Below are 25518 nucleotides of genomic sequence, written 5' to 3'. Positions count from 1 at the left end.
CTCTTTCTCTCTCTAAAATTTCACTTTCTCACTCAGTATATAAATTTTCACCCCTCAGCCTCCTATTTATAGGCAAACTGACACACCCGGAACGGCCCGTACTGATTTCGGAACGGCCCGTTCCGGATCCTTCAAATCTGGGCAAAATTTGTAACTGGAACGGCCCGTTCCAAAATCGAAACGGCCCGTTCCCAAAAAAAAACCAGAACGGCCCGTTCTGAAACCAGAACGGCCCGTTCTCAATACCGGAACGGCCCGTTCCAAGGCCGTTCTGGGACTACAAAAACCTCACATTTTCAACATTTGGAACGGCCCGTTCCGGAACCCAAAATACCCCTATAACTTTATTAAAATTACGAAAATGCCATTAAAATAATAATAATAAAAATTTGGGTGTTACAACATCTATCCAATGTTCACATGGGAAAGTTCCAGTCTCAAAGGTTAATTACCTCAATAAAGCGGTTATCTTCTAAAGCATGTGGGATAAATTATTGTCTAAGGTAAGTTGTTATACGTTTAGTACTTGATTCCTTTTTATATTAGTCTCCTTGTGTTATGATGCCATTCATTGATTTTGTAGCTACTTTAAAATCAATACGAAAAAGAATGGTAATGTAGCTTTGGAAGAATAAATTGGAATTTTTTTCTATTTTACATGTTGATATAGTTAATACAAGTGGGAGAGACGATAAATTTTTTTTATTAGAGGGAGCATAAGCAGAGAAAAACTAGTATCTCATAAGTGAGTTACTGAACAGATTCAGCAGGCCGTTCTCATCATGAAGCCTGTTCATATGATGTGAGCAAGGAAACTATTGTCATAAATGTGTCTGAAGGAGAACTGGAGGAGAAACATTTTTGATAAATGATAAGTCTTTGTGAAGTAGGCTGTTATGGTGTTTGTTTGTTGATGTGAATAATTGAATGTAGTACACACTTGTCTGAATGAATTGCAGTGTACTAAAATAACAGTAAGTGTAAGCTTCTTTGAGAGATTTAGAAACTATTGATTTAGTTATGGACTTGTTTATTCATATATATCTCCTCTTATTTTGCCATTGTTGTCAAAATTATGTCCTTGATGTTTTTCCTTTATTGGCTTATATAATTCAGTATGGTGGGGGACCAACTCTTTCTCACGATGACTGCTGTTGGGATTGTCTGATCAATGGAGCTTAGAATGTGGTGTCAGCTGACACCTATCGGGATCAAAGAGAATCATTGAAGCAACTTGCACGAGATATTCTTGATGGAAGTTGTGAAGATGGAATGTACTATGTGTCTAGACCATGGTATGACTGCAAAATTTTTCTCCTGCCATTTCTGCTTATTTAGAAAGGGATAAGGGGCGGTGCAGATATGGTTAAGTGTTGGGTTTTCTGTTTCATTATGAAATAGTAGAATTTACCTAGCTTAGCATTAGGATTCGTGTAAACTTCTTCAAAAGTACTTCTAAGAGATTAAGAGAGAAAAACCGGAAGGAAAAACAAAATTAACTTCCCCTTAAGCTAATATTTAGAAGTTCTCTCCTATTAACTTTTCCAAAATCTAATTTTTAACTCATATAAAAGCTAGTTTTAGTTTATGGATAAGCTTCTTATATTTCTTTTTTCTGGAGAAACTTATCTAAACAGATCCGTAGTTAAAGATATCTATCACCCGTTTTGATCAGTTTTAATTTATGTTTTATCTTGCCTTGGCTGTTAGGATAGTTCAAAAGTAACAATACTAAAGCCTGTCATACCGTCGCGATGATTTTAATTTTGTAGGTTGCAGCACTGGTGGAAAAGAAAAGTTGTTGATGCTCCATCTGACGTTGATGCTGGACCAACAGCAGCCATTAGTTGTCCACACGGACAACTTATGCCTGAGCAAGCTGTTGGTGCTAAGCGGTTGCTTGTTCCTGAGTGTTAGTATATGATAGTTGTCAAGGGAATAGTTGGTGGAATAATAGAAACTTATTTGTATTTAGAAAGTACTAGTAGTTGTGGTAATTATTGTTGTTGTTGTTACAATGAAGTCCCAATTTGCTTATTTATAGGCATGGTGCTTCATCTCTAGATGATGGTGGAAATATCTAGAATTTTTTAGACTTTTCAAGTCTCTACACTCTTTTAGTTTTTTAGAGAGTTATACAACTTTTCTTATGTTTCTAGAATATTCTATTTCTTTCTTATACATCTTATCTTATATTTTTAGAATATTATTTTTCTTTCTTATACATCTTATCTTATGTTTCTAGAATATTCTTTTCTTTTCTAGAATTTGCATCATAATTTAACACTGAGAGTTTCTGGCTTTTCTTATATAAATTTGCTTGATGTTTATTTTTGTTACGACAGTACTTCTCCATGTGACCAGGTTTAATGCAATAGTGACATATTGGTTTTCCACGATGCCAACAATCTTTTTCTGCATGTCCCGGCTTATTGCAAATACCACATGAAGGGTATTTATCTTTTTTGTTTCCAGAGAAATTTCTAGAATCTTTGTTTCTAGAATATTCTCCGGCATTGTTCTTTCCTCCAACTTCTTTATTTCTAGACTGTAATTTAAGCTTTTATTGAAATGCATTTTCAATTGAATTTGTATCGACACGACTATTTAACCTTGCTTCGTGCATTCCGAGGAGACCAATTAATTTATTCACTGATAGAGAAGATGGATCCGAGGAAGTTTCTATGGAAGCTACAATGGAATCATATTTTTCTGTGAGAGTGATAAGAAATTTTTCTACCACTCTCTTCTCCTTAATTTCTTTTCCATATAATTTCATTTTATTAACTATTTCTTTTATTCTTCCATAGTATTCTTCAATGGTCTCGGATTCCTTCATTTTAATGGTCTCAAATTCTCTTCTTAGATAGTGTAGCTTGACGGAGCGTACCTGTTCATTGCCTTCAAATTCTTCTTCCAAAATATTCCATGCCTTTTTTGCAGTATCGGCATCCATGATCCTTCTAGCAATAGTTTCTCCCACAACTTTTTGAAGAACAAACAGTGCTTGGGCATCCTTTTGTTCACAATCTTCTAACTTCTTCTGCTCTTCCTTAGACAGAGTGATAGTATTATCTGGTTTTGTATAACTAGATTGAACGATATCCCACAGTTTTTGTGAGATAAAATATGTCTTTAGTTTGAGATTCCAAAGATCAAAATTTTCACCAGTAAAAACTAGTAAAGGGACAGATGAAAAATTAACAGTATTGGAGGTCATAGATCTAAGAAAAATGTTTATAAGTATAGAAGGGAATTTTAGAAGTAGTTGGGTAATTTTTCTACGCCTAGAAGATGACCGAACGTAGCTCTGATACTACTGTTAGTATATGATAGTTGTCAAGGGAATAGTTGGTGGAATAATAGAAACTTATTTGTATTTAGAGAGTAGTAGTAGTTGTGGTAATTGTTGTTGTTGTTACAATAAAGTCCCAATTTGCCTATTTATAGGTATGGTGCTCCATCTCTAGATGATGGCAGAAATATCTAAAATTTTCTAGACTCTTCAAGTCTCTACACTCTTTTATTTTCTAGAGACTTATACAACTTTTCTTATGTTTCTAGAATATTCTTTTTCTTTCTTATACATCTTATATTATGTTTCTAAAATATTCTTTTTCTTTCTTATACATATTATCTTATGTTTCTAGAATATTCTTTTTTTTTCTAGAATTTGCATCATAATTTAACACCGAGGGTTTCTGATGGGTTCCTTCTCCATGAAATGACGTAGAGATGATGGAGAGGAAGCCTTGCCCTTGATCTAGGTTCAACAAAGGAAAGACACAAGGAGATTTTGGGGTGGAGAAAGGAGTGGGTTGCGTGAAAAGGGAGGTGTTTGGCGGAAGCTATTTAGGTGATGGTGTTTGGTGATTTAGGTTGGCTCACTCCAAGGTAGGTGGAGGCCACTCTAGGTCTCACTCTCCAAGGGTGGAGAATGAAGGTAGGCTAGCCGAATTTAGCTAGGGACTAAGGATAGGGACTTGAGGCATAAGAATGCTCACTCAAATTCATATACATCCAAAGTATTTACAAGTTGTGGGGGGTGGAGTATTTATAGGAGAAGTTGCATTTAGGGTTGCATTTAGGGTGTGCATGGCCGAAAATGCCAAGGCAAATGCACTCCAAATGTAATGCCAAATTAACCCTAGATGCAACTTGGTGGCCAAGTTTGGAATCTATGGGATTAGATTGGCTATTTCTAGGTGCATGATAAGTCCATGCAACCTTTGCCCTCCATTGGGCCTAAGCCTTTCTAATCACCAAAAAATAGGTCCAAACTCACCAAACTAGGCGTCACCTCCTATGTAATACCCTAGCCCAAATTAAAAAACCCTAATCATCTAAAGCACCCCATAATACAAGGGTAAAATAGGAAATACAAAGAAAATAAATCCTATGACTAAAATACCCCAAAATACAAGGGTAAAATTGGCAAATAAAATAAACCCTATACTAATGAGGCTTAGGAGAGTACTAATACTCTATGATCATGAGGAGAGTATCCCTAGGTGTGTGAACACCCTCCTCCTCTTCGACCCTCCTAGCCATGGACCTAGTGATGGGGCCCACATGTCTCTTCAAGGATGGTCCTCCATCATCCCCTCCTTCTTGAGAAACATCTGTCCTCAGATTAATTTCTTCATCCAACTCCTCAGCTCCTAAAAATGGTGTGAGATCACAAACATTAAAAGATGAGCTAGTGCCATATTCAGAAGGAAGGTCTAATATATATGCATTGTCATTTATTTTGTGAAGGACTTGGAATGGTCCATCTCCCCTAGGGTTTAGTTTGGACATCCTTTGAGTAGGAAATCTATCCTTCCTCAAATGAAGCCAAACCCAATCCCCTACTTCAAAAGTGATTTTCTTTCTTCCTTTGTTGTTGTATTTGGCATATTTTTGAGTTTGTTGTTCAATTTGACTCTTGATCTTTTCATGGTATTTCTTAATGAAATCTGCCCTAGATACTCCTTCTTTGTGAAACAAGGAAAGGGTATTAGGGAGGGGCAAAAGATCAAGAGGAGTGATTGGGTTAAAGCCATAGACAACTTCAAAGGGGGAAAGATTAGTAGTCTTATGGACTACTCTATTGTATGCAAATTCTATATGGGGGAGACAATCATCCCAAGTTTTCTTATTTCCTTTGAGGAGTACCCTCAACAAAGTGGATAGAGATCTATTTACTACTTCGGTTTGGCCATCGGTTTGAGGATGACAAGTAGTAGAATAGAGGAGCTTAGTTCCTAGTTTTTCCCATAAAACTTTCCAAAAATGACTAAGGAACTTGGCATCCCTATCGGACACAATTGTTTTGGGTAGACCATGCAAACGGACCACTTCTTTGAAGAAAAGTTTAGCTATATAGCTAGCATCATCCACTTTGTGGCATGGTATAAAATGAGCCATTTTGCTAAAACGGTCCACTACCACAAAGATGGAGTCAAATCCCCTTTGAGTTCTTGGAAGACCAAGCACAAAGTCCATGCTAATATCTACCCAAGGGGAGCTAGCTATAGGAAGGGGGGTATAGAGTCCATGAGGCATTACTCTTGATTTAGCCTTCAAACAAGTAATGCATTTGGAGCAATGCCTTTGGACATCTATTCTCATGTGTGGCCAATAAAATTTAGCTTTCAAGAAACTTAGGGTTTTATCAACCCCAAAATGGCCCATGAGACCTCCTTCATGACTTTCTTTGACCAAAAGATTTCTAATGGATCCTTGGGGTATGCAAAGTTTGCCCATTCTAAAAAGATACCCCTCAAGAAGATAGAATCCATCAAAAGGCTTTTGGAGACATTTGGCATAAGTGGCTTGGAAGTCTAAATCAAGCTCATACAATTCCTTTACATCATCAAAGCCAAGTATTTGAGTTCCTAAGGTGGAGAGCAAGGTGTGCCTCCTTGAAAGGGCATCGGCTACCACATTGCTCTTTCCCTTCTTATATTTGATGATGTAGGGGAATTGTTCAAGATATTCCACCCACTTTGCATGCCTTTTATTCAACTTTCCTTGCCCTCTAAGATACTTGAGTGACTCATGGTCGGTGTGAATAACAAATTCTTTAGTCACCAAGTAGTGCTCCCAAACTTGGAGAGCTCTTATGAGGGCATAGAGTTCCTTGTCATAGGTGGGATAATTCAAGGTGGCCCCATGAAGTTTTTCACTAAAGTAAGCAATGGGGTGACCTCCTTGAAGTAACACAGCACCTATGCCCAAACCGGATGCATCACATTCTAGCTCAAAGGTTTGATCAAAATTTGGTAGAGCTAGAATGGGTGCATTGGTGAGTTTCTCTTTTAGGTTTTTAAATGCTTTTTCTTGGGCTTCACCCCAAAGGAAGGGTACATCCTTCTTAACAAGCTCATTAAGAGGGGATGCAAGTGTGGAGAAGTCTTTTACAAATCTTCTATAGAAGCTAGCTAAGCCATTAAAACTTCTAACTTCTCCAACACTTTTTGGGGTGGGCCATTCTTGGATAGCCTTTATTTTCTCGGAGTCAACTTGCACTCCCTCTTTGCCAATAATGAAGCCCAAAAATTTAACTTGTTCTTGACAAAAAGTGCATTTTTCAAGGTTGGCATAGAGGTGGTTGACTCTAAGAATTATTAGGACTTGCCTTAGATGTCCAAGATGTTCATCTAAGGTCTTACTATACACAAGGATGTCATCAAAGTAGACAACCACAAATTTACCTATGCAATCCCTAAGAATATGATTCATTAGGCGCATGAAAGTACTAGGGGCATTAGTGAGGCCAAAAGGCATCACTAACCACTCATATAAGCCAAATTTGGTCTTAAAAGCAGTTTTCCACTCATCACCTTCTTTGATTCGAATTTGGTGATAACCACTTTTAAGGTCAATCTTGGAAAATATGATGGCCCCATGTAATTCATCTAACATATCATCTAACCTAGGGATTGGGTGCCTATACTTTATTGTAATGTTATTGATGGCCCTACAATCCGTGCACATTCTCCATTTGCCATCTTTCTTAGGCACCAAAAGAACGGGGACGTCACAAGGGCTAAGGCTCTTTTGAACCCAACCCTTCTTCAACAAGTCATCAACTTGAGCTTCTATCTCTTTGGTCTCTTGTGGGTTAGTCCTATAGGCGGGCCTATTAGGAAGACTAGAACCCGGTATGAGGTCTATTTGATGTTCTATTCCTCTTAAAGGTGGAAGTCCACTAGGAACCTCTTGAGGAAATAGATCATCAAACTCCTTTAAAAGTTTTTGAACCTCTTGAGGTAGAGACTCAAGCTCATGACTAGTGGCAGCTAGTGTCTCTTTGAAGTAGAGAAGGTATAAAGGTTGTTCACACAAAAGAGTTGTCTTAATATCATTTTTAAGGGAAAAATGACTTTTGTGTACAACTCCCTTAGAGGAGACACTAGCCTCTAAGCTTGATACCTTCTCTTCCCCTTCTTCATTCAAGGGGGAATTTTTCTTTTGTTTTTTTTTTGTTGTTTTTTTTTTGTTGTTTTTTTTTTGTTTTCTCTTCTTCTTCTCTCTTGGCTTTCATTTTTATTTGGTCCTCATTCACTTGTGAAGGTGATAGAGGACACAAAATAATTTTCTTACCTAGGTGGTGAAAACTTATTTTATTAGTGAGGCCATCATGCATGGTTTTCTTATCAAATTGCCAAGGCCTCCCAAGTAAAATATGGCTAGCATCCAATGGCACTAGATCACATAAAATTTCATCTTTATACTTGCCAATGGAGATAGGAATATTTACTTGTTGGTCAACTACAATCCCTCCTTCCTCATTGATCCATTGCAACTTGTAAGGTTTAGGATGAGGTAGAGTAGTCAAAGCTAATTTGTTAACCAATCTAGTACTACAACAATTACAGCTAGATCCACTATCCACAATGAGAGAACAAATGTTGTCTAAAACTTTGCATCTTGTGTGAAATAAGTTCTCTCTTTGGGATTGATCTAAGTCACTAGATTGATTACCAAGTAGCCTTCTTACCATTAATAAGTCTCCTTCACATGGGTAAGTCTCTTCCTCGGATGCTAAAACTTCTTCTTCATCACTTGAAGATGAAGAAGTAGCTTCATCAAGGCTACTATATGTTAGAAAAGAATGGCCAAATCCAAGAGGGGGGTGAATTGGATTCAATGACCCTTTAAAAATTTATCAGAGTTTTTGGATCTTCACTTTCAATTACAAACTTTTCTATGACAGAATTTTCAAATGAAGCACTTCTCAAGACTTGTTATGATAATATGAATGCAATACACTAACTTGATTACAACATTATGAGGTTCACTAATAATGATCAATTACAGATTTAAACCATCAAGAATTACATACACTTGCTAATCAAATTTTATCTTCCTTAAAGCTCAACCAAGAAATTGCAAAACAAGAGATAAGGTTGAAGAAGATTGCACAAGTCTTTTATACTGGTTCAGCCACTCCACATGTGACCTACATCCAGTCCTTAATCACCACCTGATTAAGATTTTTCCACTATCTTTAAGCAAGAAGGTTTACAAGCAAACACACATGCATATACTTCACTACTAAAAGATAATCACTTTCTTGACCCCAAGAAAGCACCCCTTGTAGATCCCACTACAAGAACCTTAATCACTTGAGAAACCCTTCTCAAGATTTTCCACAAAGATTCACAAAGAAACAAAAATGAAACGAATTCACCTGGAGTTCTTGAACAATTCTTTGTCCTTCTCTTTCAAGAGTATGATGATGATGATGATTTTCACAAGATCTTTCACAAATGTTTTTCTTCTTGGATTTTCACAAAGAAACCTCTCCAAGATGTCACACAGACTCTCTAAAACGTTTTTAGAAGTTGATTATCAGTTCTTACTCGAAGTTATGAAGTTTCAAAATAGTTCAAGTCTATTTATAAAAGTTCAAACCCAGATAATCGATTATTTTAAAGAATAATCGATTATTTTGTTCTTCAGATTTCTGGAAATCAACCAAGAACAATTTAATCGATTATTTAGCTGGATAATCGATTATTCCAGAGAGTTGTTCCAGGAATAATCGATTATTTTGGCAGATAATCGATTATTACAGCAAGGCATTCCACTTAGCCCATTTGCTGAAATAATCGATTATATTTAACAATAATCGATTATTTTGAGTCAGTTCTTAAAACTTCATTTTAAGACTCAAAATAATTTTCCAATGTTCTCAACTCATCATCATCTACTCCCTACTTGATTTTAGACAAGTTTTGCTCAATGCACAAAGCACACATACAAGTATACACAAATATAAAAATTCATCTCCTAAGTTCTATTACATAGCCATTCTCCAACACATTTTTCTTGACTCTTCCTTGACTTTGTTTTTGTGTCCAATGTTGTTGTTGTACACTTGTGATCTCCAATTTGTTCCTCTCATGTTGTGATCATCAAAACTCTTAAAGCTTCCAATTCTCCTAAGCTCAACACTATAGTGATCTTGGCCCCTTAAAATCATGGTTTTCTTAGTGGGACATTGTGAAGCAATGTGCCCACGGCCAAGACACTTGAAACACTTGATGTCACTTGTTTTAGTGTCTTTGGAAGACGTCTTTTGAGAGATTTCTTTTGCTTTTTCTTTGGGAAAAAGATTGGAAGAGGGACCCTCCTTCTTAAAACTCTTGGAATAAGATGGAGTGGAGTCTTTTCTAAAAGTTTTTCTTTTAAGTTGGTGCTCCACCCTAGAACAAAGTTGAACAAGCTCATTCAAATCTCTATATGGTAAGAGCTCAACTTTGTCCCTTATTTCAAGGTTAAGACCACTTTGGAATCTTGAAATGGTGGTCCTCTCTTCTTCCCTTATCCCAGCCCTCATCACGAGTAACTCCATAGTTTGCCTATATTCTTCCACACTAGATGACCCTTGTTTCAATCTTTGTAGCTTATCCATAAGCTCTCGGTCATAGTATAGAGGAATATGCCTCCTTCTCAAGGCACTACGGAGCTCATTCCAATATTGAATTGGAGGCTCATGGTTTATTCTCCTTTCTTTTTCTAAGGAGGTCCACCAATACATAGCATGCCCTTGGAAGCTAAGGGTTGCTAAAGAAACCTTCCTATCTTCACTCACTCCATGGCAAGAGAAAAGTTGTTCCACTTTCATTTCCCAATCTAGATAATTTTCAACATTATCTTTGCCATGAAATGGGGGAAGAGTGATGTTAGGTTCCCTATTGGAAGACTCCCTATGTCTATGATGCCTTGGGGGTCTTTGATAGTAACCATCATTGTGATGGCTACTAATGAAGGTATCACTTGGAGGTTGGGTGTGATGCCCTTCCTCCTCATGAACACTTGAATGCACATGCCCCTTTCCTCTTGAGGGTTGAGGAGAAGTGACTCTTGGTCTTGAACCACTAGCCTCTCCTCCCACAACTAATCTTTCAAGTAATCTTTTTATTTCCTCATTGTTTCTTTCAAACTCTTTTTCTTTCCTTTTCAATTCTTCTTCTCTTTTTATATTTTCCTCTTCTTTTTTTCTTAGGTACTCTTTCAATTCCCTAAGTTCATCCCTAACACTAGACCTAGTACTACGAGAATTATGACCATGGACACTAGAATGATCACTCATCTTTGATCAAGAAAAGGTTTTCACAAATTGTTTTCAAAAAGGGATTGAAAATGGTTTTCACAAAGAGTGAGTGATAAAAGGTTTTCGCGAAAAGGTTTTCAAGGTGCAAGATAGGTAGGAAAGGCCTAAGTGCACAAAGTGAACTTTCAAGGGGAGGTGGACTACAAGGAATCACTTAATAACCAAGCCCTATCAAGTAAAAAATCACTAAGCCTTTTCTACTTTTTCTTACAAAAACGAATTGGCACAATCAAAGGTGAGTGTGTGCACGTTACCCCTAGTAGGCAAAACAAGCCTTCTAAACGTAATTGCACAAAGATAAAGTCCTAAGCAATTATACTACTAAAAGCTTTAAAACATGCAAAAGGAAAGCACTTAAAACATGTTCTAGTCGAGGTCCTAGGTGAAGGTTTTCAAATCACCTTCAACTACACGAACTAAAACCAAGTTGAAGAGGTTTAGAAATGGCCAAATTACAAACCAAAAGAATGAAACTAAGGCCAAAAACAACAAAGAGGCCGAGAGAGAAAAAGTAAGCAAAAAATTAGACAAAAACAAGAATTTAAGTCTTCAAACTCCTCCAATGGGGTTCCTTCACAATGAACAAACGTGTTAGACCTCTCCAAGTGTTTGTTCACTCCTTTATGTGTGGTGTAAGTCCCTCCAAAGGCTAGGCTTGGATTCGGTTCACCCCTCCACTCAAATCCACCAAAGGTGTGAAAATTGACTAGAGTGGGTTTTGACCTACAATGAAATTAAAACCAACCCAAAGCAAGAGTCCAAGAAATAAAAACTGAAAAGCACAATTAAGAAAGGCTAAACTCAAAGAGAATTTAAGATGACAAAACAAAAGAGGCCAAGAAAGACAAGCAAAAAAAATTAAGACTCAATCAAAGAAAGGAAGCACACAAAGAATAATCCTAGAAAGGCACTAGAATTAGGTTAGTGTTTAGTCCACTTGATTAAGTTCTTTTTGTGTTTCGGTCCAGCCAAAGGAAAGTCCCAAAATAAGGTCAAATTGTCATAAGTCCAACTCCCAAATGCATAGGTATTTGTCCAAGTCCACAAGTCTAGCAACAAGTCCTTTTTGGTCCAATAATTTTTTTTTTTTTGTTCTTTGATGTTGTTCTTTGTTGCTCACGGCAATCTTGTTTTTAATATATCTTGGGTCCGAATTTTTTTTTTAAAATTAAGCCCAAATGTTGCTTAGGTTTTGCACTTGTGGTTGGTCAAAAATTAGGTTAAAAAATTTAGGAGAAGAGAGGATGACAAGTGGCGTTTCTTAGTGGTTCCTTAAGGAATCTTTTTAGTGGAAAAGGTTTGTACTAGTTGGTACAAGTTGTTGGCACAATTTTTTTTTTTTCAGCCACCTCTTAGATTCTTTTAGGGTTCCTTTAAGCATACAAAATTAACCAAAACAAGTGGAATGCAAGGGAAAAGTGGGCAGCAAGTTATATGCATGTGCAAGGAAGCATTTCACACATGGAAACTCAAAATTACAAGGAACATGCTAGGACTATTTAGCATGCATGAATGACCTCTAAAGAACTTCTAAATGTCACGCCCACTATCATGCAATATGGCATATTTTGTTCATGTGTTTCATGCAAAGTGTTTGGCACATACATGGAATTTATGTTGACAAAATATAGGAAACAAAAGAAATGACAAAACTTTAGGTGGATTCAAAAATCAAAAAGCATGTTCTTCATGTTCATATGAGACTCAAGAAAAATGAAAAGCATGGCAACCCTAAAAAAAACATGGAAACCTAAAATGGCAAGGAAGGCTCACAAGGACAAGGTGTGAACCCTAAAGCTATTCGGCCACACAAAGAAGGCAAGGAGAAAGAAAATGACCGAAAGCAAAAAAAACAAGAAGAAGACTCAAAGAAGACACAAAAGTACTATATGTTACCCTTGAAGAACCTTGGCTCTTGATACCACTTGATGGGTTCCTTCTCCATGAAATGACGTAGAGATGATGGAGAGGAAGCCTTGCCCTTGATCTAGGTTCAACAAAGGAAAGACACAAGGAGATTTTGGGGTGGAGAAAGGAGTGGGTTGCGTGAAAAGGGAGGTGTTTGGCGGAAGCTATTTAGGTGATGGTGTTTGGTGATTTAGGTTGGCTCACTCCAAGGTAGGTGGAGGCCACTCTAGGTCTCACTCTCCAAGGGTGGAGAATGAAGGTAGGCTAGCCGAATTTAGCTAGGGACTAAGGATAGGGACTTGAGGCATAAGAATGCTCACTCAAATTCATATACATCCAAAGTATTTACAAGTGGTGGGGGGTGGAGTATTTATAGGAGAAGTTGCATTTAGGGTGTGCATGGCCGAAAATGCCAAGGCAAATGCACTCCAAATGTAATGCCAAATTAACCCTAGATGCAACTTGGTGGCCAAGTTTGGAATCTATGGGATTAGATTGGCTATTTCTAGGTGCATGATAAGTCCATGCAACCTTTGTCCTCCATTGGGCCTAAGCCTTTCTAATCACCAAAAAATAGGTCCAAACTCACCAAACTAGGCGTCACCTCCTATGTAATACCCTAGCCCAAATTAAAAAATCCTAATCATCTAAAGCACCCCATAATACAAGGGTAAAATAGGAAATACAAAGAAAATAAATCCTATGACTAAAATACCCCAAAATACAAGGGTAAAATTGGCAAATAAAATAAACCCTATACTAATGAGGCTTAGGAGAGTACTAATACTCTATGATCATGAGGAGAGTATCCCTAGGTGTGTGAACACCCTCCTCCTCTTCGACCCTCCTAGCCATGGACCTAGTGATGGGGCCCACATGTCTCTTCAAGGATGGTCCTCCATCAGTTTCTGGCTTTTCTTATATAAAGATGCCATTTCTCTTAGACCTGATGATCCTTTAGGTTGTCTTACTTTTCCTTTAGACTCCAGAGAATGTTCTCAATGCAGTGATGAATTATCTAAAGTCGCTTGCTTGGAGGACTCTTTGAGGTGATTTCTTTGTACATTTGTATTAATATAGGACTGACAGAGAAAATTTAAAGTGAATTTGTTTTCACGATGCAGATTAGTAAAACAAACGCAGCGCCGAAATCATGAGAAACTATTTGTTGGTAAAAGAATGACGCTTTCTCTACATTGCAAGTATTTCTTAGTTCCTTCTTCGTTGGATTTCAAAATGGAGAAATTACATTAATTTAGCTGTCAAGGATTCAGATAAACCTGAAACTTTAGATGGGGTAATTGATTCACTGATATGTGGAAAGGTACCGTTACGTCACCTCGGTTTTCTTGTCATGTTATGTACATCTTGTTCATATGAATGTAATGTGCATGTCTCAGTTTAGTATACTTCTTACTAGCATTTTGTTAAATTTGAGTTGAATTTTTTTGGTATGCAAATATTATGAAAGTATTTACTTGAAAGGTTATTTTATGTCATATATGTAACGAATTTTAGTTGTGGATTCAAACTCTTAAATTGTCATTGTGATTGGGTTTTCTCACACACAACCGATCTGTCAAGTTTAGTCTTTAGCAATTTCATGATTTTATGTCTGTTTCAGCACTCACGACTCGTTGAAAGGCCTCCTGAACTGGTTTTCAGATGCGTGCTATAATCTCGAGAGAATCTTTTGTAAGTTGGAAAAATAAAGGAATTTCTACAATTTAGTGGTCAAGTGACATATATGTGCGCCCAGAAGCGGAGCCAAAACTTTGTCTTGAGGGGGACCAAGATTTTTTTAACAATTATACGTGAATATTCTAACATCATAAATAGTTTAATATCATTTATACTTTTTTTTATCTCTTTCTATCAAATTATATATTAATTTTTATATTTATTTCTGTTTTTCTTTTTTCTAAGTGTAAACTAACATGATGATTTTCATCTATTAACTTATAATATTATTTTACAAGTTTTATGGGGGCCAAAAAACTACTTTTAAAGTAATTTTGATATATTTTAAGAAAAATGGGGGACCATGGCCCCTCCAGCCCCCCGTCCCTCCGCCCCTGTGTGCGCACCTGCAATTTTGTTGATGTTTTATTTGCAGAAAGTAAATTCAGTAATTTTAGTATGCTTCAAATCTTTTTTTTTTCTTCAATAGTATGTTCCCAATATCAACATGCTTTCTCTTTCTTCCGTTTTGCGTATAAATGTGACATAAATGCTTCAGAAAGTAAGTCTTTTCGCTTCTCAGTTTTATGATATTTTACATTCTGGATTCTAGGCAGGTAGCTTCACCATCATATTTGAGGATGATTGGAAATGCTTCTGTGAAGAATGGGGTGATATTGAGACCAAAGGAATATCTGCAATATTGGTTTTGAGAGACAAGTGCAGCAACAAAAACAAAAGCAGAGCACAACGGGAGAGAGAAGAAACAAAATATTAAGATGAATATATTAACTCTGGAGTGAAGATAATGGGAATTAAATTCTACTATTCTGACTGCCAATACATTTATAATGCCTTGCAGAAAAAAAAAAAGAAACTAACTAAAGTAATGTGGTTACTTTCTCCTAAAGTCTAGGGTGACTAGGACTAAGTGGTTACTTTCTCATAAAGTCTAGGACTAATTCAAAACAATAAGAAAAGTAAATAAAACAAAAATAAAACTAAATAAAACTGCTACGTGTGCAAGACAAAATCAAATATCTAACACTCCTCCTTGATTTTGGATGTGCAAACCCCAGTCTTCTTTCTTAAGAACTCAAACTTGTTGATTGAAAGTGGCTTGGTGAATAAATCTGCAGCTTGGTCTTCTGTCTTGCAATAAACAAGGTCAACAGCTCCATCTCTTTGTACTTCCCTTAAGAAAAACAGCTTAATGTTGAAGTGCTTAGTCTTCCCATGAAAGACCGGATTATGAGAAATAGCTATTGCAGCTTGGTTGTCAACAAAAACCTCCGTGCTTACCTTCTGCTCCATATTAAGATCAATTAAAATTTTCCTCAACCACAAGACTTGGTTAACAGCAGCTGTAGCAGCAACAAATTCTGCTTTTGCTGTAGATTGAGCAACAGTTGCTTGTTTCTTTGAGCTCCAAGAGAACACACCTGATCCAAAGCTAAAACAATATCCAGAAGTACTTCTCATATCATCAATTGAGCCACCCCAATCACTATCTGAGAAACCTGTTAACTTGAATTCTTCAGTCCACTTGTACTTGATGCCAAAATTGCAAGTGCCTTTGACATATCTAATCACCCTCTTTGCTGCCTTGAGGTGCATTTCACTTGGACAATGCATAAATCGGGATAAAATACTTACAGCATTTAAAATGTCAGGACAGGTTGCTGTAAGGTACATGAGACACCCAATCATGCTTCTGAAATATGCTTGATCTATTTTCTCAGTTCCATCTTCCTTGCTAAGCTTCTCCTTTTGATTCATTGGAGTGCTCATTTCTTTGCATTCATCAAGTTTGAACTTCTTCAAAATCTCCTTGGCATATTTATTTTGACAAATAAAGACTTCATGTTCTCCGTGTTTGATCTCCATGCCAAGAAAAAATGTCATTAAGCCAAGGTCTGTCATTTCAAATACCTCCAGCATTTCTTTCTTAAGCTTCTCTACAAGTCTTGTGTTGCTTCCTGTTACAAGAAGGTCATCGACATAGAGTGAGATGATAAGAATATTAGCTTTATTATGCTTAACATACAATGTTGATTCAGCTAAGCTTTTGACAAATCCCAAGTTCAACAAATGATCATCAATTCTGCTATACCAGGATCGTGGGGCTTGTTTTAGCCCATAAAGAGCCTTTTTGAGTAAGTAAACCTTGTCTTCTTCTCCTTCCTTCACAAAGCCTTGGGGTTGTTCAACATAGATTTCTTCTTGTAAGAAACCATTTAAAAAGGCTGATTTAACATCAAGTTGATAAACCTTCCAATTCTTTTTGCGCAGCTATAGCAAGTAACAACCTTATGGTTTCCAATCGAGCAACTGGTGCAAATGTATCTAAGTAGTCCACACCAAAAATCTGTGCATAACCTTTCACCACGAGTCTTGCCTTGTGTTTGTTGAGAGAATCGTCAGCATTTAGCTTGGTTCTATATACCCACTTGACCCCAATTACTTTTCTGCCTTGAGGTTTTTCCACAAGAATCCAAGTTTGGTTTTTCTCGATCATTGATAACTCCTCTTTCATTGCAGCTACCCAATTTGGATTTTTCTTTGCTTCTTCATAATCTGCAGGTTCACATACAGAAATGTTGCATCTTTCATAAATTTCAGAGAGTAATCTGGTACCTCGTGTTGGAACATCATCCACCAATTCATTTTGCCAGTTTTCATCTTCATTCTGTGTGGTTGAGAATGGAGTCTTGAGCTTCACATTTGGAGAGGTCATATCTGTCTTCCCTTTATCATCCCAATTCCATTCTTCATCTTCCACAAAGTGAACATCCCTGCTAATAACTATCTTCCCTGTTTGTGGCTGAAATATTTTATAGGCTTTTCTGACAATGCTATAGCCTATGAAGATACCTGGTGAAGCTCTCTTGTCTAGCTTATCTCGCTTGCTCTGTGGAACATGAGTAAAGCACAAACAACCAAATATTTTGAGAAATTTAAAAGATGGTTTGTAACCATACCAGACCTCAAATGGTGTTTGATCGTTTAGTGCTTTGGTGGGAAGTCTATTCTGAAGAAAAACAGTTGTACTTGCTGCCTCTGCCCAATATTCCTTTGGCAAGTTCTTCTCATACAACATGAATCTCGTCATTTCCAAGATATATCAATTTCTCCTCTCGCTGACCCCATTTTGTTGTGGGGTATAAGGAGCAGTCAGGTGATGTTCAATGCCGGAATTCGCACAAAATTGATTGAATTTTTTAGATGTGTACTCAGTGCCATTATCTGACCTCAGAATTTGAATTTTGGAACCAGTTTCATTCTCAATCTTGGCTTTGAACTTCTAGAAAATTTCAGCCACCTCTGATTTATTCTTGAAGAAAAAATCCAACATATTCTGGTAAAGTCATCAATAAAGAGAATATAATAAAGGTTACCTTTCAAAGAAGGTGTTCTTTGACGTCCAGCAACATCTGTGTGAATTAATTGCAGCTTCTTTGAAGCTCTCCATGTTGTCCTTGAGAAAGGCTTTCTATTTTGCTTGCCAAATTGACAAGCTTTGCAATTTGAAATTCGATCCTGAAGCTCAGGAACATCACGTGCCAATCCTTTTTCACTCAACTGTAACAACCCCTGGTGATGATAATGTCCAAGCCTTTTGTGCCAGATTTCTGTGATATTTTCCTTAAGTGAGAAGGCAGCTTGCTCCTCCTCCAATGGATTTAGAGCAAAGCTTTTGCCTTTCATTTTTACCTTGAACATATCTTGTCCGGCTGCATCTTGAATCAAGCAGTATTTGTCTTCAAAAATAACCTTAAATCCTCTTTCAATCAGTTGACCAACACTCAACAAGTTTTGGGTCAAGTTGAGGAACAAGAAGAACATCAAGAATGAATTTTGTGCCTACACAGCTTGTGATTGCAACTGTCCCCTTTCCTTTGACTGTGATATAATCACCATTTCCTATTCTGACTTTAGTGATATTGGTTGGCCTCAAATCTTTAAAGAGTGCCTCGTCAAAGGTCATGTGGTTGGTACACCCACTATCAATTAGCCAACTTTCATTAATTTGATTCACTACTCAGGAAACAAGTAGCCACAAACAGTCGGTCCTCCTCCTGTTGATCAGCAATTTGAGCTCCTTCATCATGACAATTTGTGTTTCTGCAAATTATAGCTTCATGCCCCATCTGGTTGCATTTGCTGCATTTTGCTTCAGGTCGTCTCCAGCATTTGAAAGGTGGATGACCTTTTCTGCCACAGTGTTGACAAGGTATAGTTTTTCTTACCTCCTTTGCCTTTCATTTGGTTTCTTGTTGGACTTTGATTGCTTGATGCTTGATTCTTCTTGAAATGTTTCTTTTTTCTCTGCTCAACTTCATGATGCTTGGCCGGCAAAGCACTTTCTACAACATGATTTTGTCTCATCATTCTTCGCTGCTCTTGGGCTTGCAAGGCATGTAACACTTCAGCCAAAGTGATTTTAGACAAATCCTTTACGTTCTCCAACGAAGCTATAGATGCTTCGTACCTCTCCGGCACCGTCATCAGAATTTTCTCGACAATTCTGGAATCTGCAAAATCGCTGCCCAGCAACCTCACCTTGTTGGCAATACCTAACAATTTGTCAGAGTATTCCTTGATTGTCTCGGATTCTTTCATCCTTTGCAACTCAAATTCCCGCATTAAATTAAGTACCTGCATGCTTCGAATTCTTTCATCTCCAGCATACTCCTCCTTCAAATAATCCCATATTGATTTTGCCGTTTTGAGAGCCATGACTCTTGTAAAGATTGTTTGAGAAACACCCGCAAAAAGGCATGACTTTGCTTTTGCCTTTCGTATTTTTCTCTCCTTGTGGCTTCTGATCTGGGCAACAGTGGGATTATCCGGCAGCGAAAGAACTTCGTAATCCTCTTCTATAGCTTCCCAAAGATCCAAAGCCTCTAGGTAAGCCTCCATTTTGACAGCCCAAAGATCATAATTTTCTCCGTTGAAGATTGGAGGTGCAATTTGAGAGAAATTTGATTCGGCTTCCATTTTCACAAGTCAACACGAAAAATGGCTCGCAGGTCTGTAAGAATAGGGCTCACAGGTCCGTAAGAATGGAGCTCTGATACCAGTTGTTGGTTTTGAGAGACAAGTGCAGCAACAAAAACAAAAGCAGAGCACAGCGGGAGAGAGAAGAAACAAAATATTAAGATGAATATATTAACTCTGGAGTGAAGATAATGGGAATTAAATTCTACTATTCTGGCTGCCAATACATTTATAATGCCTTGCAGAAAAAAAAAAAGAAACTAACTAAAGTAACGTGGTTACTTTCTCCTAAAGTCTAGGGTGACTAGGACTAAGTGGTTACTTTCTCATAAAGTCTAGGACTAATTCAAAACAATAAGAAAAGTAAATAAAACTAAAATAAAACTAAATAAAACTGCTACGTGTGCAAGACAAAATCAAATATCTAACAAATATTAATTATTTAGAAAATGCTTTGACTGGATCGCAAAGAGATGCCAATATGTGAGGATCAGCTCAACACTTGGGCTAAAGTGAATAATGAAAATGGGAATGGACAATTTGTGATTAAGACTTGTCCCAAGGTAATCCAAAACTCTGCCATATTCTATTGGATATGCTATTTCAGCCCTGATCCTGATTTTCTTGCACCTTGGTTTCTTAGTAGTTAACCTTGTGCATGGTTTGTGGATATATTTCTTTTAGTTTTCTTCTAATAATTACAAAAATACCACATTTTGTGCATTTTGTTTCTTATCTTAAAAATTTCTCAAGAAATGGTGGAAACAAGTTGCATATATTTGACAAATAATCCAATATGGTATTTTCTGTTGATATATATGAATGGATGTTGTCTTTGATTTTTCTAGTTTTCCTGTTAGCTATTTTCAGCATATGCATGGCACAATAACCCTTTGTTTTATGGGTGTAGTGCATGTTTCTAAATGAAAGCATTAATCGCGTCTTCAAAAAACTACTTCCAGATGTGTGTTTATGTGACTTGACTGAAAATAATTTTATTCTTGAGTGAATAGTTTGATTTTAGGTCACATTATCAGTGTCCACTCCACTCCCATATTTGCTACCATATAACTAATTTAACCTACTTTATGTTGTTACTAAGAAGTAGAAACTTTTCTATTTAATTTTTACTGGAACTATAATCTCCCCCTCATTATGCAGGTTTGTGAAAGTTACATTGGAGAAAAGCAAAGCTGTGAGTTAATGCAGAAGCTTATCTATTGCAATAAGGACATTAATGTAATTCTTGTCCGCGGAAAGGAGGTCCCCAGATCAATCTTGGAGGCTTCAAAGGGCTTTGTTGAAACAGACAGATGGGTATCCGAACGTTCCCGAAATACCAAACGTTCTCGAAAGACTAAAACTGGGAATTCCATTAGTCTAAAAGTTTCTTCTTCAACATCAATTTACCAGCTGAAAATGATGATATGGGAATCCTTTGGGGTAAAGCCAAGTTTGTGCATTAAGCTGAAGCTTCCAACATATTTGTATTGAGTTTTCTTTTTATGTAAAAGCATTTCATATCAAGTGGAACCGAAACTAACTTGGATGGTTATGCATAATTTAGGAATGATGATGGCCTGCTAAACTGAAAATAGAATTGGAGTTGCTTCTGTTGATTTTGTTGTTTGTTGGAATTCAGAAAAATTAGAAGGCTGAAACTCATATTTTTATTCATACTTGCAACTTTTTAAATACACAAAACACAATTGAAAGTTGATACAAATTCTGCTCATGAACATAAAATTAAATTACAAATGTAAATACTCATAAAAGTGTAACAGCACCTATAATTCCTATAATTAAAATTCAACCGTAAAAATTATAATAATGTTCCATTAATCTGAAATAAACTCAAATAATAGATAGTGATGCAGATTCTCAACACTCCTCCTTGTATCAGTAGCTATTACTTCAAGTTTCCCTCTCAAGTTTTCAAACTTTCCTTTTGGAAGTGCTTTTGTGAAGATGTCTGCCAATTGATCTTCTCTCATTCAATCTAACTCCTCCTCCTGTCTTTGAATATCATTTGTTGGAATTTGTCATATCAAATACATCTTGCATAAAAGTGTGACCAAATCTTTCATACCAAACATTACTCTCATCAATTTTAGCAATAAAATCACATGATCTTCAACCAAATCAAATTTCAAATAAAAACCATTTTTGGTCATCTCAATCTTTACAATCTCTAAACCATGTTCATCCATGATAAAATAATAATTCTCTTTAAAAGAGACTCCATAATCATTCCTTAGCATTTGTGGAACACTAAGAACATTTTGGTCCAATTTTAGAATGTAGAGAACATCTTTAACAATTAACATACCTTTCTTGGTTGCAATAGAAATTGTTTCTTTTAAATTGGCTTGTACAATTTCACCATTTCCCATCTTGACTTTTAACTCAATTGATTTGTCAATGGAGGTAAAAAATGATAAATATTTAGTCATGTGACTAGTGCAACCACTATTAATGAGCCAAGTATTCAATTCATGTGAATTGAATTCTTGAGATGCCATAAATATATACTCATCTTCATCATCACTTTTTTCTTCAATCACATTTGCCATTTTTCTAGTTGTTGTTCAGGCTCACTACCAGAAAAATGATAAATTGCGACGGTTGTCTAGAAACCGTCGTCGCTTTGATATTGCGACCCTTCATACGACAGTTTTTCAAAACCGTCGCAAAATTTGTTTAACATTGCGACGGTTTATCATAAATTGTCGCAAAATTTGTTTAACATTGTGACGGTTTATGATAAACCGTCGCAAGTTTAACATTGCGACAGTTAATCATAAACCGTCGCAAATTTAACATTGCGACAGTTAGTCATAAACCGTCGCAAAATTTTCAGCATTTTTTTTATTAGAATTTAAAAGTTTTTTTTTTTGAAGTATTATGTATATTATCTTAATGAACTTATATTTTATTAACAATTTTATATATACTTTCTTTAACATGAGGTACACGATTTTTTTTCTTTATATAATTTCAAAATCGTGACTAGAATATAAATTTATCTTTCAACAAACTTATGAATTTATCTTGTATGTAAGATGTGTTAGAGTATATAAATAAGTATAATTATCATTTTATAACTTAATTTTTGAGTTATCACATCACATATTATTGAATAATTTACAATGTTAAATTTTATAAATTTTATTTTAAATTTCCATCTTTTTAACACTATTAAAAATATAAAAATAAATATGTTAAAATTTATAAAAATCCAGTTTAATTTATTTATGATATAAATATGTTTTTAATATCTAATATATATTTTTAGATGATAATTTATTTTAAAATATATCTTATAATAACAATTCTAAATGGAACATAAATCTTCTGATTTTTCTTATTTTGATTTTTTTAATCAATATATACAATTTTACTATTTTGATTTTTTCAATCAACGTATACAATAAATAAAAAACACAAAAGATAAACATGCATGGTAAAAATTTTATTTTATCAAAAAACTTTTTATTTTAATATATTACATTATATATGTGAATATTAAGACATATATATATACATATATATATTATAATTAAACTTTTTAAAAAAATTAATTCATTATTAAGAAATTTTTTTTATTACATGAGAATTAATTGCTTTCAAAAATTTGACAGATATAAAATAAAGAAACATTTTTTCTGAATCTATATTTTTATTTTATTAGAATATAATTTTTATTTTTTAAAATATATTATTTTTTTAGATAAAAAATTATGTATATGTCAAATAGTAGTGGGGCAAGTGCCCACTACATCCGTCCCTATATATATATATATATATATATATATATATATATATATATATATATATATATATATAAAATATAGGGGGTTATAATTATACCAATGTAACTTTTATTAAGTATTATGCTGCTCAATAACTTTATATTAAATGTGTATTTTGTAAATCCAACCGTTAAATTAAAAGTTCATATCACTTTATAAGTGTATATCAAATTTTGTTAAAATTGAACAACTGGGAGGTAATCAAATTGTTTATATTTTAGTGTATTTTGAAATGAATATATTACATCAATTTTTTTTTATAAAAATGAAGTATCAAATCATCTTGGGTTAATATAAAGTTTTGTATATATAATCTATGAGAGATATGAACTTTCAATCTAACAGTTGGATTTACCAAATTCACATTTAAAATAAAGTTATTGAGCAGTGTAATACTTAGTAAAAGTCACATTTAATATATATATATATATATATATATATATATATATATATATATATGAGGGGGTTTATAATTACATCAGTGTAAATTTTACTAAGTGTTACACCACTCAATAACTTTATATTAAATGTGAATTTTGTAAATTTAACCGTTGAATTGAAAATCTTTTACTGTTATATCATATACACAAAATGTTATATTAATCGAAGATGATTTCTTATAAAAACAAAATTAAATCTGTCGGAAAATTTATATTTTCGATGAGAAAATTTTTGTAGGAAAAGCTATATTATTAATGTAATATTTCAGAAAAATTTATATTTGTCAAAAATGTAAGAACTGGTTTTAAATTTGATATGAAAATATTATGATATAATTAGATAAGATTTTAAGTTAGTATTTTATTAATGGTTGATAATTAAAAAATAAAACAAGGATAAATACATTTTTTGAATTTTATATGTTTGATTTAAGATAACTTACAAAATAACTCTTGGTAAAGTTATTCCGCTCAATAACTCATCGTGTGTGTTGAATTTCATCGATCCAATTAATTGTTAATTTAAAAATTATTAAATTTTACTAATAATTAATATAAAAAAATTAATTAGTTTTGAAATAAATTATTTTCTAATTAACAATATAATTGAAACATTAATTATTTTAAATTATTTAACTAAAATGTTATTGACAATTTACTATATGATCTTAATATTTTTGTATAACTAATATCTGGTTTTAAATTTGATATGAGAATATTATATATAATTAGATAAGATTTTAAGTTAGTATTTTATTAATAGTTGATAATTAGAAAATAAAACAAGGATAAATACAATTTTTTTTAATTTTATATGTTTGATTTAAGGTAAATAAATATATTAAATTAATTAATAATTTATTTAAAATATTAAAATTTAATTTATAAGTATGTAATAAATAAATATTTATAATTTTATAAATTATATTGTCATTATAAATTAAAAAATTTAAATAATTTAAATTATAATTTTAAATCGAAATAAGTAGATGTTAATTATAAAAGTAAGTACATATAAATAAAGAATAACTAAATATATTATTATTATTATTATTATTATTATTATTATTATTTGTAATATAAAATTATTATATATTATTATTATAGTACAAATATGAGATTGTATATTTGAGAATGACTTAAATGAATTAATTTGTACAAGTTATACTGACAACATACATATACATTTCGGTAGCTTACTCATCAGAACTTCACAGTTAAGCGTGCTTGACCTGGAGTAGTACAGGGATGGGTGACCTTCTGGGAAGTTTCCCAGAAATTGCACAAGTAAGGATAAAACATGTTAAACAGTGAAATTTCGTGAAATAAAATCATTGAAAGGCCAAATATGAGGATTGTTACATTAATAAATTTATTAAAATAAAAAAAATTATAATTTCCGACGGGTAAAAAAGGGTTGTAATATTAATTTAGAGGCAGTTGGTGCGACAGTTGATGAAAGGGTCGCAATGTTAATATAGAGGCATTTGGTGCGACAGTTGATGAAACGGTCGCAATTCCAATTTTGCGACGGTTTGTGCAACGGTTCTGATAACCGTCGCAAAATTGCCTGGTGACGGACGATTCTACGACGGTTCCCAAACCGTCGCAATGTTGTCTTTGCGGCAGTTCTAACTGTAACACCCAATTTTTATTATTATTATTATAATGGCATTTTCGTAATTTTAATAAAGTTATAGGGGTATTTTGGGTTCCGGAACGGGCCGTTCCAAAAGTGAAACGGGCCATTCCAAATGTTGAAAATGTGAGGTTTTTGTAGCCCCAGAACGGGCATGGAACGGGTCATTCTGGTATGGAGAACGGGCCGTTCCGGAGGGAGAACAGGCCGTTCTGCTGAGATTGAGAACGGACCGTTCTGGTTTCAGAACGGGCCGTTCTGCTTTTTTGGGAACGGGCCGTTTCGAATTTGGAACGGGCCGTTCCAGCTGAAAAATTTGCCCATGTTTGAAGGATCCGGAACAGGCCGTTCCGAAATAAGTACGGGTCGTTCCGGGTGCGTCAGATTGCCTATAAATAGGAGGCAGGGGGTGAAAATTTTATACTGAAG

At 34.8% G+C, this 25518-nt stretch overlaps 1 pseudogene; it reads left to right on the top strand.

Moving 5' to 3' along the window:
* Positions 1-25518, top strand: part of LOC109811529 (ubiquitin carboxyl-terminal hydrolase 26-like) — a 133492-nt pseudogene that overhangs the window by 61532 nt on the left and 46442 nt on the right.

The sequence above is a fragment of the Cajanus cajan genome, chromosome 8 (assembly GCF_000230855.2).
Source record: "Cajanus cajan strain Asha chromosome 8, NIPB_CcT2T_4, whole genome shotgun sequence".
Lineage (NCBI taxonomy): Eukaryota > Viridiplantae > Streptophyta > Magnoliopsida > Fabales > Fabaceae > Cajanus > Cajanus cajan.
The sequence above is the reverse complement of the archived record's forward strand: the minus strand, read 5'-3'. Positions and strand labels throughout refer to the sequence as shown.